This window comes from Myotis brandtii, unplaced genomic scaffold, assembly GCF_000412655.1.
Source record: "Myotis brandtii unplaced genomic scaffold, ASM41265v1 scaffold247, whole genome shotgun sequence".
NCBI classification, from domain to species: domain Eukaryota; kingdom Metazoa; phylum Chordata; class Mammalia; order Chiroptera; family Vespertilionidae; genus Myotis; species Myotis brandtii.
Window position 1 is genome coordinate 392,536 of NW_005359352.1, and position 5,212 is coordinate 397,747.

At 53.4% G+C, this 5,212-nt stretch overlaps 1 long non-coding RNA gene across 1 annotated transcript in view; it reads left to right on the plus strand.

Annotated features, from left to right (window-relative positions):
• The window catches only part of LOC102242565, a 12,510-nt gene that overhangs the window by 1,499 nt on the left and 5,799 nt on the right, over nucleotides 1–5,212 (plus strand). Inside the window, exon 2 of the long non-coding RNA XR_313645.2 lies at nucleotides 949–2,220. This is a non-coding gene — a long non-coding RNA (uncharacterized LOC102242565). The remainder of the gene's footprint in view (nucleotides 1–948; nucleotides 2,221–5,212) is intronic.

Consider the following 5,212-nt stretch of genomic DNA (forward strand, 5'->3'; position numbering starts at 1 on the left):
CTCCTCCCTCCTCCCTCCTCCCTCCTCTCTCCTCTACCGGGCCTCCCCTGGCCTCCCCCGGCCATCGTCCTCTCCCTCTGGAAAAAAAATGAGCTGGTTTCAAGTCCTCCTTCCAAAGCTAAAGGAGAACAGGATGTTTAGAAGGAAACTTTTAAGAGGAAAACAAAGATTATGCTTGTGTGTATGTGTTTAGTCCTTATCTTTTAGGCATCCATCCTGAAATATTTACAGCTTAAATATTACGATGTCTGGAATTTCCCTTAAAATGCTGAGGGTTTGGGTGAGAGGGTGGAGATGTAAAGTAAGATTAGTGTGAGGTGAACATTTTTGAGGTCAGTTATGGTAATAATATGGCACATAATTCAGCCATATATATATATGTATATATATATACATTTTCTGTATATATTCACATGCCTCATGTATATAATGTATAACACACACACACACACACACACACACTGACCAAGAATCTTCCTTTTAACAAAACTCCCGCATTGCACACACACCAATTAGGGAGTGTGACTGCGCCCCCTACGGGTCCCTTTCATCAAGACGGGTTCTCTTGGCCAGACTTTGCCAAGGATAGCAGTGAGTTTGAAATGCCACTCCCTGACATGGGTTTAAAATGCACCTAATTGCCCTCGCTGGTTTGGCTCCGTGGACAGAGTGTCAGCCCAGGTTCGATTCCAGTCAAGGGCACATGCCCGGGTTGCAGGCTCAATCCCCAGTTGGGGCGTGTGTAGGAGGCAGCCGATCAATGATTCTCTCTCATCACTGATGTTTCTCTCTCCCTTCCTCTCTGAAATCAATGAAAATATATTTTTAAAAAATAATAAATAAAATAAAATGCCCCTAATTGGCAAAGGCTGCCCGCTTTCACCACAGCCCTTGGGAAGGTAAGAGTCTACACCACTCTTCATTTTTTTTAAAATGTGCCCTGACCAGGAATTGAACCGTGACCTCCAGGTTCATAGGTTGACGTCCAACCACTGAGCTACGCTGGCCGGGCGACACCACTCTTCTTTGGGTCACAGATGTGCACGCTTGAGAGCTCGATCGCTATGGTAAGTTCAAAATGGGTCCTAGATGAGCCACTCGGACAGGGTCCTAGGAGACGATGGAATGTTCTGGAAGGACGAGGGGTCAGAAAGATCTCTGTCAAGGAGAGTGTATGGATGGGAATTCGATTATGGACCATACAGTCTTCCTCTTTGGTGAGCGTATTAATTACCACTAGGAACATTAGGCAGTATGCTGCATCACGTACCAGTGTTACTGGCAATGTCGGCTTTGGTTCTTGAGTTCAGCAAAGAGAGAATTCAGAGCCCAAAACGCTAGCACAAGAGGAAGTGAATTTAACACCCAAAGTGAAAGTACATGGGACGAGAGGATTCGATCAGGCTGCTCAGAGCGCTGCCTCGGCCTCTTAGAAAGACAGTCACAGGCAGAAGTGAGCCAGCTGGGCCGCGTAGACTCGGGAACCAGCTACAGGTTGGAGACGGGTTTAGGGGGTTAGCCTGGGACGAGGTGCCGCTGCCCGCTGGTCCCCTGGTTGCAAGTCTCCTGGGAACCTTAGAACTTAGAAAAAAGAAAGCAAAGATACACGCGGTTAACTCTCTGCTTCTTCGTTCGAGAAGTGACAGGGCCAGTTATGTAACGAGATCCTGGCTCCCACCTGGGAGAGTCCGACCCAGGTGGCCATGCTGGTGGGCCATGTGGGTGTCCGTAGTCAGATTGCTATGGAGGCCGCAGCACAGAGAGACCCCATGGGCTGGAAGCCCGGGCCAGGAGCGTGGTGTAGATTTCAGGTCCCAGGCACGGAATGTTCTCTCCTGGAATAGACCGGAGCCCATCAAGGCCAGCAGCGCCGACTCGAAACCTTCCCTAAACCTTCAAGGTCCCCATCAGTGTGGCCACCACCTTGGTCGACTCCCCTGCTCATCTTCCAGGCAGCTCTCTGACCACTCTTCTTATGGCCAGACTCCTTCTCCCGTTCGCTCATTCATCCAGCACAACTGAATGTGAATGTCATTTCCCTGGGTGCTGGGCATGGGGGGCAGGAATGACGTCATCTTTGTCCTTTCTCTTAGGGAGCCCACATCCTGGTGAGACCGATCTCTGCAGCAGGGCATGTTCACCCAGGAACGGGTTAGATACGCTGGAGAGTAAGGAACAGCGTGGTCTGGTCAAGCCCATGAGGAAGGGGAGACTCCCCAGGTGAGGCGATCCCTGGAGTGGGGTCTTTTTTTTTTTTTCAATATATTTTATTGATTTTTTTACAGAGAGGAAGGGAAGGGGATAGAGAGTTAGAAACATCGATGAGAGAGAAGCATCGATCAGCTGCCTCCTGCACACGCCCTACTGGGGATGTGCCTGCAACCAAAGTACATGCCCTTGACCGGAATCGAACCCGGGACTCTTCAGTCCCCAGGCCAACGCTCTATCCAGTGAGCCAAACCGGCCAGGGCTGGAGTGGGGTCTTGATGGATGAGTAGGAGTCCATCAGGCTGACAAGGTGGGAAGGGCATTCCAGGCAGGGAACAGCATGCACAAAGGCATGGATAAGAGAGGGCGGGGTGTTCAGTGTGGGGCAAGCAAGGGAGGCAGGATCAAAATCCTGCTATAAGTCTAAAAAAAAGCAGACTTATTGCAGGACTGTAAGCCGGGGAGCGAGACGGTCATGTTTGCGGTTTAGGAAAATTACTCACCTGGGGTACATTGGAGGCGGTGCTCTCTGAGGCCGGAACTCGCTTACAAAGTGTTTCACCCCAACCCGCTGTCACCCCGTCTCATCAGGTGAATAGTGTCAGTTCCATTCTATTGGGGAGAAAACTAAAGCCAGGACAGAGGCAGCGAGTGAAGGGCCGTGGAACCCATCAGGCCTCAGGTCCGGGGCCTGGGACTCTGTCGCTGTCACTGAAGGGCTGGGACTCGCTGCCTGACACTTACCTCCTCCCCCGTGGCGCCCCAGGAGCCTCCTGGGTAACTTGCAGCTGTCAGATCCCACGTTTTCAACCAACCTCGCCTCCGCGGCATCATTTAAACCTCCCTATAGACTCCACACTGCAAGTAGAAGTCGCTCTGCACTTGAGGTTTGAGAGCGTGCCCGCCTGGGCGGTGTGCTCTCAGACAGCCTGGGCGGGGGGATCATATCAGGGTTTGGGTGCAGATCCTGGGGGCTCAGGGAACCACCACCCTCACTCGCCACACGGGCAGGAAATGCGGTGCCAGGACCAGACCCCCACCCCCAGCCATTCCCTGTCTCTTCTTATGTTGTTTCTGGCCGAGGAAAAGCATCCCACATACACGGTTTGACTTCGGCCACTGAACACCTGCGCTCAGCGGTTTATGTTCTGAGGACTCTGGATCCCTGGGGCTGGGCCTCAGCCTGACGACCTGGACTCTGCAGCCGGCGCGTTTTAGGACCGGAGTTGAATTGGGAGTGATCGCAGCACACGTGCGGGCCAGCAGGGGGCAGCCTGTAGCTTCGCATGCTCCATCGGTCTGCCTCTCCATCCCAGGGCACGGCCAGGAGCCAGGCGCCGGGGAGATGTGAGCCCTTTCCTTCCCGAAGACCATTTCAGATCCGAGACAGAAAGTGAGCGAGGGAGGCCAGCAGGGCCTGGGAGAAGGTGCGGCACGGAGCCCTCCGGCCCCAGCGGTCTGGGAAGGGCTACTTTCTGTGTTCAGGAATGGCGGGGGGGGGGGGGGGGGGGATGAGCTGGCCCAGCTGGCGGTGGCCGTGGCCATGGTCTGTGTCCTCCCAGGTGGACTCTCACGGGAAGTCTGGTAACAACAGGATGGAGGATCGGAGCGGAGCTTCCATCTGTGGGTGGCCCAGGTCACCCAGGGAAGGGAGGACTGAGCTCACCCCAAATAAATAGGATTCAGGTGACATCTCCAGGCCAGGAGCGGGGAGATCGGGAGGGGGGAGGGCCTGCAAGCTACTCAACTCCTTCCTTTCCCAGCCCACGTGCCAGACCGTCCACAGACCACAGCCACCAGCAGCACCAACCTGGTGGAGCCTGGGGGGAAGGGGCAGCCGCCTCCAGCCAGTTCTGTCACCTGTGGGACTTAATTACTTACTCCTTTAACCCTCAGCTGTGCCCTCCTCAGCCTTTCACAGACAGTTTATTTTTATTGCTTGCTCTGTGCAAAGCGCCTACCCCTTCCGGTTTAGCTCCTGCACCTGTAAAGTGTGAAGGGTTAAACCAGTGGTTCTCAACCTTGGCTGCACATTAGAATCACCTGGGAATCTTTTTAAAATCCTGATTTCTGGGCCTCATCCTCCGGAAATTCTGTTTCTTTGTTACTAATGTTGTGGCCTCGCCCCATAACAAAGAAACAGACCTTGCAACCCAGAGTCATAACTGCGGCTGCAGCGACGAGGAGGGACCAGGCCTCACGGGCCTCCAGGTGGGGGCGGGGCTGGCGTGGGGGCTGATTTCCCCGATAGCTCAGTGTCCAGCTTACGTCCACGTCTTCCTTTAAGCTGGGAAGGAGAATTTGTTTATTTTTTTAAATATATTTTATTGATTTCAGAGAGGGACTAAACGGTATCTTGGGGACCTTGCAACCCAGAGTCATAACTGCGGCTGCAGCGACGAGGAGGGACCAGGCCTCGCGGGCCTCCAGGTGGGGGCGGGGCTGGCATGGGGGCTGATTTCCCCGATAGCTCAGTGTTGGGCTCATGTCCATGTCTACCTTTAAGCTGGGAAGGAGAATTTATTTTTTTTTTTAAATATTTTTATTGATTTCAGAGAGGGAGGGAAAGATAGAAGACGGGGGAATTGAACCCTGACCTCCTGGTTCATAGGTCGTTGCTCAACCACTGAGCCACACTGGCCGGGCTAAACTGGGAAGGAGAATTTCGATGGTGAAGTGAGGGCAGGAGGCAGCCGCAGAGCCGCGCTGGGGTCTGGCTGCTGGTGTGAGGTGGCACCACCTGGCCCTGCCCCAGGCTCCCTCCTGGGCTGACTCCTTAGCCTTCAGAGGCGCCAGGCATTTGCTGCAATTACAGCAAGATTCTCAGCCTTCACAGACAGTTTATTTTTATTGCTTGCTCTGTGCGAAGCGCCTGCCCCTTCTGGTTTAGCTCCTGCACCTGTAAAGTGTGAAGGGTTAGACTAAACCAGTGGTTCTCAACCTTGGCTGCACATTAGAATCACCTGGGAATCTTTTTAAAATCCTGATTTCTGGGCCTTATCCT